This window comes from Pteropus vampyrus, unplaced genomic scaffold (genome assembly GCF_000151845.1).
Source record: "Pteropus vampyrus isolate Shadow unplaced genomic scaffold, Pvam_2.0 Scaffold200, whole genome shotgun sequence".
NCBI classification, from domain to species: domain Eukaryota; kingdom Metazoa; phylum Chordata; class Mammalia; order Chiroptera; family Pteropodidae; genus Pteropus; species Pteropus vampyrus.
In genome coordinates, this window is record NW_011888981.1 from 2424339 (window position 1) to 2435851 (window position 11513).

The following is an 11513-nucleotide window of genomic DNA, read 5'->3' on the forward strand; positions in this document are numbered from 1 at the left end:
GCTCACACTCCACAATATAATGATTATGTTTTATTCTTGACATAATTTTGGTTTATTTTTATGATTAGTAGATTGATTTTCACATAAATAAGAAAGCAAATGATAACATTTCTCCATGCTGGCCCTAAAATTTGCCCTTTGATTTTTCTGCTTCAAACCAGAAAGTTTTCACATTAGGAAACTATAAAAGGATTGCCTTTTAGTTTCTTTTGAACATAAAGTTCTCTAGAAATAGGATATTTCAAACCATTAATTTTGTTATATTAAAATAAAGTTCTTAGATTTCTTAAAGCATGTCTGTTAATCTTACATTCTTAACCTTTACTAGTAGTAATGATTCACTGGAATAGGGAATGTGGGAATTCCCTGGAGAAACAAAAATTTTAGGAAATTTTCTACGCGAAATTGGAAAACATTGTCTCTTACATAGACTGAAGCAGAAGTACTTTTTGTTAGTGTTTTGTTTCCTCCCTGTGCCAGGAACTAGAACCGGATGTCAACATTCTCTATGAAAATTATCAGATATGCCACTGTCATTTCCATTTTTTGCTCTAGACCCAAAAACTGAACTGGCGTTCAACTGTGCTGGACATAGTATAAAATAAATTCTTGCTAAGGGAAAGCATTTGAAATCGCTTCTACATAAGCTTAACTGTTATCCCACTGCCCAAATTACTTTGATATTTTTTAAGGTTGTACCCATTCTACCTTTTTTTATCCACCTATTTATCTTTTTGAAAATATATTTTAATAATTATTAATAATCCACCTATTTATGATTGAATAAATACATGATCATCTTCCCTTTAAATTAGATGGGTTGTGATTTTTTTTTTAAATATATTTATCACTAACAAAACTCCATGTTTTTCTTGTTTCCTTACTAACGTGATTCTAATCACTAGAAATGTTCTTTTTGTTGATATTTAGTGCCATATTTCCACATTTGTATACATTAACGTATTCTGAGGGTTCAAACCACTGAGGCATGTATGCATGTCAGTGTTTGAACTCATTCTTCAAGGGTGCTTTTAGTCACCTGCAAAATTATGTCGTTTTGTAAAAGTTGCATAAACATAACTGTTGGCACAAGAACTTCCATAGTAAATCATTCACTGTCCACTAAATGTAAGTGAAGAAGCTTTGGGTGGAAATAGAAAAATTAAACACGTTCCACAGGAATTGGAGGGCAAGAAAGTTTTGTATACTGTCAGTCTCAACATTGCTTCTTTATATCCTTAAAGAAGTCCCATTCAGCTAGCCTTCAGATGGTTCTCCAGGGTGATTGTTCTATTATTTAGTTGTAACTTTGATGTGGTCATGGGAGGAGGCAAGCGCAGCATTTACCTGCTCCACCATCTTGACTGAAACTCTGGAAGGAAAATTTTGAAAAAAGTCTATTAAAATGGCCAGTGGTTAAATTGTTATAATTTCTTCAAGAAGAAGAAAAAGACCTGCAGTTCAATCAGCACTTGAGTGCCTGACATATTCCAGGCACTGTGCTGTGCATTTGAAACAAAGATAAATTAGAAAGTCCTTGCCTTGGATAATGTCCAGTGGCAGAGCTAGAAACATAATTGTAGCATAACATAATAAAAAATGAAAGTTATGCCAGGGTATTAGGATGGCACAGTGTTCCATATTGCTCATATGAGGTGGAAATTGGCAGAAGAAGTTGGAAAGTTTGCAGGAGTCAGGTAATAGAGGGCTCTACATACCTTCCTAAATTTAGCATAACTTGGACCTAGTTTATGTGCCTTAGTATGCCAAAGTATATAGCATAATCACATTTAGATTCTGTATAAATCATTGGCTAAGAAGTAAAGAACAGATTTAAGGCAGGAGGCAAAGATTGAAATGAGAAGCATAGAGCTTAAACTAATGTGTAATAATATGAATAGAGAAGGGACAAATATGGGAAATATTTAGGTAAAATTATAGGACTATTGGTTGGAGTAAGAAATTAGTATGATGCCTATTTTGTAATAGGCTGAAAATATCAATTATAATCAAAATTATAAGAAGGAGAAAAGGTATGCAGGGTGGAGGATGATTTCAATGTACCCAAAAATGACTTCAATCTCTATGCCTATCTAGCAATCACTATATCTGTACCTTAATGCTACTTTTTATGTGGCATTTACGAGATGGTTGAGATAAATCAGATTTTCGTGGTGACGGTATGAAAAATACTGTCAAGTACTCAGAGTGGATCAATTTATTCCTAGCCATACATAGCTTATCAAGGCCTTAGGTAACACCATCTCTAATGTCTCCTACCTGCTTCTGAATCCTTTCTCTATCAATAGAGACCAGTTAATGTGTAGAAGACCAATCAAAAGCCAACTACACTAATGTGAAACTACAGAGAAACCGGTTTTATTCTAACGCTCAGTTATCAGAAATTAATGAAAATATTCAAATGAAATAAGCAGAAAGTCGGTTTCAACCTAAAGAGATGAGCCAGAGCTATTCTGTAATCTTATTCACAATGATGATGAAATATAAAGTCTTGCAGAGCTGTTTATCTGGTAACTTCTTACCCGGTTATTTAACTGCTTACTGTGGAAAAACAAAAGTAACAGAAAATATGTTTTCCCTAGAGGCACTTAACTCTCTAACAAACTAGGGCAATGAAATGTGTACCCATATTAAAATTTAAAGCCATGGGTAGATGCAACAAATACTTGCCTAACAATTCATTTAGAGCACCAGGAGGCATCAGGACTCAGAACACTAGCTCAGTGCACTAGCTCTGACTGAGCAAGCTGTTTAACATACCAAAACCATAATCTTCCAATCTATAAAATGAGACTAGTAAGTAGTTTGCACCTTTATAGAGCAGATTAACTGTGTGGATTAAGTGTGATAATCTGTGTAAAATGCCTACCACAGTGTATGGCACATAATATGCACTCACTTTAGCTACTATCAATACAGAAGTAATTATAACTCAGAAACACCTTGAACATAGCTTAGAGTTAGTGTCTCTCTTCCTTTCATGGTTCAAGTTTGGAACAAATGTTGCAAAGAAATGTATAGCACTCAGCTCTTCATACAACTTCAAAACAGCTTAAAATATTCTGATTGCTCACACACAGAACCTGTGATGGGTAATCTGTTCTGCATACCTTTGCTTTTCAAGTTTTTCTTTTTCCTAAGGCAAGAATCTTTTCCATCAGATTTAGTGTGTGGCTGGATAACAGCAGCTGTGTAACAGCATTGTTAAGGAAAACAAAGGGAGTGAATTGAAGATTAGGAGATTCATTGATTGTTAGGTCATCTTAACAGAATTCTTTTTATATCTCTTTCGAATATTCCCTCTAGTTGGGCTTTCTTTTTCTTTTTTCTTTTCATCTGGAACAGGGTGAAATAAGAAGGTAGGATGATGCCTGTGGTTTAGCATAGTACTTTTTAAAATGGAATAAGCAATAATACACAGTCACTGCAAGAGATACGCTGCTGGGACAGGCTGCTTTAAGTAAGAGAATCAATTTCCAGACCCTCATCTTCCATAAGTACTCTTTACCAAAACTAGCTGAGAAAATTTTTCCCACTTAACCAAAAAAAAAAAAACCCCACATGAATATCATATCTTTCTCTTGTGAATTGTCTCAGAGTGTAAAACTCTTTAAAGGTGCCAAACACAGAGACAGTTACAAAATTGGATTCAAGAAGCCTCCTTTAACATCCATTCAAAGCGATACAGAGAAGCATGAGAACTACAGAGACTGACTAAATATTAAACCAAGTAGAATTCAGAGCCTGATAAATGCCGCTAACACATAACCTGGCAGATCAGCCATATGACCAGACCAGGAGGAACCTACAGAACATCTGAAAGGAATCTCAGAACATTCCTTCAGAGATTACTAACAATTGTTTGCCCATACCAGAAACGTGGCATACCCATATCAAGAAAGGAAAACAGACTTTATAATTTTCATAGAAACTAAAAACCAGACATAAACCCAATTCCTCAAATACTCAGGGTCTCATTCTCTGACTCTTAAGAGGAGACCACGCTCTGTCTACAGAGTGTTATTCCTTCTCTAATATTTTCCTTTTGTCTCTCTGGTTCGAGATCGAATTCTTTCCTGGGCGGAGTCAAGGACCCTCCCTCTCTCGGTTTTGGACTGGAGTCTCCACTTGTGGGATTTGCCCTGTCCTGCATCAAAAGCATTCTAGCCCTTTTGATCCCTTTATACTTATTTCTCTGAAGGGTCAAATTGACCTAAGGATAATATGAGTTCAGAGCAACCAAAATAGTGTTTCTTAGTTTTATGGGTTCCTTTAAAGATAACGAGACTATTTTACAAAACCAAATCTGTTGATATACATTGGATAAAACTCACAAATGTTGAACGACTTCTTTCAGATTCAGGCGTTTTTATGCCATGAGGTAGTTAAAACTTGTATTATCGAATGTTATGAGATATTTATTCCAATCACAGTCAATGCTCATTTCCTTTTGTGGCAAATAATAAACTTATTTAAATTTATGATAAAACATTTTGTATATAAACTTAAAAGTGTGCAGGTGAGCAGAAAGGCTTAAAGACCACTAATTGGTAAATGTCTTCATATTTGTCTGAGGGACACATGTTATTATTAATCCACTGTCCTAGACCAAAGGGATCTCTGTTTACATATTGTAAACTACACAAGCCCCTTTTTGCAGACAAAACCTCTACTACCTTGTCACTATATAGAACATCGCCTTTGAAGTCATCTTAGCTATAGGAAAAAATAAGAGCTATAGGAAAATTACTGGAAAAGGGACTATATTAAGTTTAAAAAATTGGTTCTTATCTCAGTTCTGCTAATAAATAGTTGTGATTTTTCTATTTCATTAAATGATTATTAAAAGCATGACTGCATTCTTCTGCAGTCATTCCTTAGGAATTTGCTACAGGGGAACATTTGTCATCTTTGTTCACCTTGCCTCAATTTGTTCCTCGGTGACACAGACCCTAAGGGGGGTCCATACCATTTTATCATTATTATTAAATTTTTGAATAGGTAATACATGGCTCAAAATTCAAAATGTAGAAATAAGTTATTCAGTGAAGTCTCCTCAATTTTGCCCCTCAGCCACACAGTTCCCTTCCCGCAGACATCTAATTTATTAGAGGTGTGTCGTGTGTGTGTGTGTGTGTGTGTGTGTGTGTGTGCGCGCGCGTGTCCTCTTTCAGAGATATTGTAAAGATATAAAGAAAATAAATTCATTTTTTTCTCCCATTTGTACACAAATGATGGCATGCAATACATATTGTTTTTCACCTTGATTTTTATTTAAAATTTATCTTGGAGACCTTTCCTTATTAATTCATAAGGAGTTTCTTATTTTCTTAACATCTTAATGGTATTACACTGTATGGATGTGACCGTTTATTTAACCAGGGCGTTATTAATAGGTATTGGATTATTTCTATTTATTTCCTGTCTTGAACAAGACTGTTGCAAAATACCATGTTCACTTTGTATTTGTCTTAATATCTAAGTATATCTCGAGAGGTCACAAGACCCTAGATTCTGGAACATACTGCTGGAGTTTGAAGCCTGGCTCCACTTACTACCTGTGTGTCCTTGGGCCTATTACTTAACTTCTCTGTGCCTCAAGTTTCTCATCAGTAAGAACTCAAGATAACACAGAGATTCAATGAATTGCCCTATATAAAATACTTAGAGCAGTACCTGACAAACAATAACTTCTGTGTTAGTTGCTGCTACCACTGCTATTGTTAAAATTATCATTAGGATAAAGATGTGGAATTACTAGGACAAAAAGAAAATACATATTTAATTTTGATGGATATTGACAAAATGGTCTTCATAGAAGTTCTACAAGTTTACATTCCCGACAGGGATGTATGAATAGGAAGTCTGTTTCCCCACACTTGTGCCAAAAAAAGTAGTTAAATTTGAGTCTGTTGAGTGACAACCGTTATCACAGTGCAGTTTTAAATTGCATTTCTTTTTAGTGAGGAGGCAACATAGTTTCATAAGTCCTTTGGATCTGTTTTAGTGTGAATTACCTGTTTGATTCCTTTGCCCATTTTATTTGAAACCATGATGTTGAATTTGTCTTATGAATTTTTAGCTCTTTATATATTAGGTAAATTAGTTCTGTGTTAGTGATATGACTTGGAAAATATCCTAACATTTTTTGTTTACCTTTTGACTTAGCTTTTGGTGGGGTGAGCCACTCAGAATTTTTATTTATTTATTTAACATAGCTGAATTTTATCAATCTCTTTTATGGCTCTGCTATGTTAGACTTTGAAAGGCTTTCCCTTTTCAAAATAATAAATTAAAATAATTAGCCCACAGTTTATAATGTGGTTTAATGTTTTTTCCATTTTAAATCTTTCCATTCATTGGGAAATAATCATAATGTAAGCTTTGAGCTATAAATTCAAATTTATTTAAAGATTGCTACCTAATCATCTCGAGTCATTTTATTGAATATTTTTTTCTAAAATGATATGAGATGACTACTTTATTATCTACTTGATTACTTTATTGCTTCTATTTCTCAACTTGCTGTTCTATCTCTATTGATGCGTAAACTTATAATAGACTATTTTACTTTATGTTTTAATATCTAACAAGACTAATTAGTATTCACTCTTTACTCTTCGGATATTTCCTAGTTATTTATGCTTGTTTTTTTTTCCCCCCTGTGAACTTTAAAATTACTTCGCTAATGCAAAAAAAAAAAATTTTCCTCTTAGTGTTTTTTAGGGATTATGGTGAGAAATTCAAAGGTTAACTTGAATAAAACTGAAATCTTCATGACATTTTCTTCCACAAAATTTAGTGTCTTTCCATTTATTTCAGTCTTCTTTTGTGTCTCAGGAGCATTTTGAAGTTCAGCGTGCTTGTTTCCTGTTTATTCCTTGATATCTTAACTATTTTTGTCATTCAGATATGAAGTATTTCATTTTATTATATCTTCTGATTGCTGTCTGTATTGATGAAAACTATTTCTATTAATTTAATGCCCTACTACCTTATTGATTTTACTTTTTGTTTGTTCTAAGTTTTCAGTTGTTTTTCTTGGGTTTCTAAATATAAAGTCATATCATAGTAATTATTTTGCCTACTTTTAAACATTTATATCCTTACTTTCTTCTTTTACCTATTTGTATTACCTAACACCTAAAATGCAATATTAGATAAATGATGATAGGCCTTTGTATCTCAGATAAGTCTTGAGTATAAATGCTTGCAGTGTGCCTTTATTAAATATCATGCTGGTTTTGGGGTTGAGACAGATCAATTTTAATCACATGTAGAAGTTTTTGTCTATATTTATTTTTAAGAGTTTTAAAATCAAAATATATGTTAAATTTTTGTCGTGTTTATTTAGCATTTATTAAGATGATCATATAATTTTTAGATCTTATTAACACATTTATATTCATAAATTAATATCGAATCACTTTTAAATTCCTAGCATGAACCTTTATATTTTTTACTGTATTTACACTATTTCAGCTTTGCCTTCATATTCATAAGTGAGATTATTTCAGTTTTCTTATTTGGGGCAATTCTTATTGGATTTTGCTGTCAATATTATATTTGCTTCATTTAAAAGATTCTAGAATTTTTTTCTTGTGTTCTAGAACACTGTTAGTTACATTGAAATTATCTGTACTTTAAAAGTTTGGCCATAAAAAAGAATGAAATATTGCCATTTGTGACAACATGGATGGGCCTAGAGGGTATTATGCTAAGTGAAATAAGTCAATCAGAGAAAGGCAAGTACCATATAATTTCACTTATATGTGGAATCTAAAAAACAAAATAAACAAACAAAACAGAAACAAACTCAAAGATAAAGACAAGAAACTGATGGTTGCCAGATGAGAAAGGTGTTGGGTAGATGTGAAAAAGGTGAAGGGATTAAGAAGTACAAATTGCCAGTTATAAAATTAGTCATGGGAACGCAGTGTATACCATAGGGAATATAGTCAATAATATTGTAATAACTATGTATGGTATCAGGTGAGATGATCACTTTGTAAGTTACATAAATGTCTAATCACCATGTCATATACATGAAACTAATATAATATTATATGTCAACTGTAACCAAGAAATAAATTATTTTAAAAAACAACAAAAATTTGATAAAATTTTCTAGTAAAACTCCATGAGTCTGATGAAATTTTTGAACAGTAGTCTCTTCAACAACTCTACATTTTTATTATTAAATCGGTTTTTGCAGATTATATTTTCCTAGAAAATTACCCATTTTAACAAGATTTTCTTTTTTTTTTCTGTTTTGGTCTAGATTTGAACAAAGTAGTCATTTATTTTACTCTTTCTCATCTATTAATGTATTTATGTATTCAAGACTAACTTTCTCTTTGAGCAGTGCTTATCCTGAATTCTGTAGGTAATATATACTGTGTTTTTATGACCATTTGCTATATATTCTTCGGTTTCAATTGTCTCTGTGATTCAAGAGTTGTTTGAAACATTTGGAAGAGGTGAGTTTTGTTTTGTTTAAATTTCTGGATTTTAGGGACCTCATTTCTGTTTTGTTTTGTTTTGTTTTGCCATTAAGTTCTTATTTGATAGTATTACAATAAAGTTTTATCTGTATTATTTCCAAATTTTTGAAATATACTGGTGTTTTCCTTTTGGCCTAACATATGGTCAATTGTTGTGAATGTTTCATTGAAGAAGATGGATCAGATTTATCTCTGTTTTCAGAGGACAAAGGACATATACAGTTTGATATGTATATATATCAATTTTTAACATTGTGGTTTAGAGTACAGACTCTGGAGCCAGACTGACAGGATCTAAATCCCCAAAACAGTACTGTGACCTTACGCAAATTATGTAATTTCCCTGTGCCTTAGTTTCCTCAACCATAAAATGGCTGTAATGACAATATCTACCTCTTTAAGTTGTTGTGAGGATCAAATGGGTTAGTATGTGCAAAGCGTTTAGAACAGTGTGTGGAATGAAATAAGCACCATCAACCTATTAGCTGTTCTAATTATTTAGATTTATCTTATTAATTACTTAGTTCTTCTAGAGTAGCACTGTGTAAATGAAATATCATAAAAGTCACATATGCAGTTATAAATGTCATGGTAGCTATGTTAAAAAAGTAAACGAGGTAAAATTATTTTTAATAACATTTAACCCACTATATAAAAATGTTATCATTGTAGCATGTAATCAATATACGATATTTTTTAATGGCAGTTTACCTTCTTTGTTGTATACTGTCTTTGAAATCTGGCATGTATTGTACCTATAGCACACTTCAGTTTGGATTAACCACATTTCAAGTGTTCAATAGCCACATATGGCTTCTGGCTAACATATTGGATGGCACGGGTCTAGCAACTTATTTTTTGTCTACTTGGTACACTTGGTATATCATGAGCTGAGTAAGGTGATAATAAATGTCCTCTATCATTAATATAGTTCTGGATATTTCTCCTTGAATCTCCTATACTTTTTGTTTTATAAACATTGAGGCTCTGTAATTTGGCACAAAAATATTCTATTATATTTCCATTATAAACTGTATCCTTTAACATTAAAATGGGCCTACTTTTATCTCTTTTTGTGCCTTTGCCTTGAATTTAATTTTGTTTAATTCTATATTTATGACCAATGATTTTTTGTTTATTTGTTTACATTTGCCTGATATATATTTGTTCATTTAAAAAATTTTCACCTACCTGAATCACTTATGGTAAGACTCTTATACACAGCACAGAATTGGATTTTTCTTTGTTATAAGTCTGAGAATCTTTTTTCTTTAATCATTTAGTCAATTTACACTTATATGGCAGACACGTCAGAACTTAGTTCTGTTCTATTATTTTAGGTTCTGTTTTCTGTTTTTATAACTTTTAAAAGTCTTTCACATAGGATTTCTTTGCTTTGGATTTTGTATTTACCCTGATATTTAGAAAGACTTAGAGTTTTATTTTAATCTTTATCTTTATAATTATGTAGAATTGCCTTTATCTTACATTTCTTTAGAAAGAATTACTAAGGAAAGTGATCTGAAATCTGAAAATAAGGCAAAAGATAGCTGCATGTCTTTTAAATGTCATTCCAGAGCAGTGTCTAATTAGGCTGCCTAAGGGTCATCTGACTTTCTAGAGCCATGATTCTCAAGGGCAGGAACCAACCAGTAGCATCAGCACCAGCATCATCTGGGAACTTGTTAGAAATGCAAGTTATTGGGCCCGACCCCAGACCAACCAAATCAGAAACTCTGTGGATAGGGCCCATCAGTTTGTGTTTGTGCAAGACCTCCAGATGATTCTGATGCAGGAGCAGTGTTCTTATCCAGGGGCAGTTTTGGAATTGAGGACATTTGGAAATGTCTGGAGATATTTTTGGTGGTCACAACTTAAGGGCAGAGGACAGGAATGCTATTAAATACTCTACAATACGCAGAACGGCTCCCAACCCTTCCCAACAAATAATTATTGTACCCAAATGTCAGTAGTACAGAGGTTGTGAAACTCTTCTAGGGGAATATAACTTGGTTTGATATACTATTTATTATGGATTAGTATCTAGATGCTAACTTGAGAAAAACTTGATAAGATGCAAAGATTTTTATCTGGTAAAGATGCAAATTATTTCTGTGCAGTAGAGTGGAAACCCAAATGTTATGTCTTGATCACCCAATAGGTTATTGTATTAGTTATCTATTGTGTAAAAAAAGATAGCTTAAAATGACAATAAAAATTAATCTCTTGAGAAATTCTTAGAGAAACAGTTTTCATATGCTCTCTAAGAGTGTTTGATCTGTTTGTTTTTTCAGGTGAGAAGTCTTCTGCCATTTAACTGTTTTGTTTTGTTTTTTCTCTAGTATGTTCTGGGTTTTGTTCTGTCTTAACTCTGTTTCGATTTTCACTTTTATCTAAATTTGTGGAAATTTCATTTAGGGAAGAAAACAGGGTAGTGTCCAGGCCAGGTGAAATTAGTCTTATGTTCTAAGTGTTGCATGTAATTTATGTGCAATTAGTCTTTTACATTTTGGGCAGGTATTAGCAATTGTAGTATTTTTTTTCCCCACCACAAAGACTCTAGCACTTTATTACCCTAGAGACATCCCCTAGAATATTCACTTCTGGAAAATATTCCCTGTCTGTGTGTTCTGACTCTTGTTTCTCAGAACCAAATCAGGGCCAAGAAGAGCCTGCTACCAGCTGGTATATGCGTTCCTTCTGTTATAAATAGAGGATTGAAGATATGCACTTCATAGTGTGCATAGTTGCTACCTGTTTTCTGTTTATTTGTTTGTTATGTTGCAGCCAGCAAATCCCTCTAAATACAGTAACTTCTTTCTCCTGCAAGCTCCTCCTGCAAGCCTCTCTGAGCAATCTGATGCTTTGGGCCATCTTTCCTCTATTGGGCCTAGGGTTTCAGATCTCCCCTAGTTTCTGTACAAATGGAACTTATTTTTTGTTTTATTCTCATTGTTGATTATTAAATTATTTCATTCAGAAAAGAAG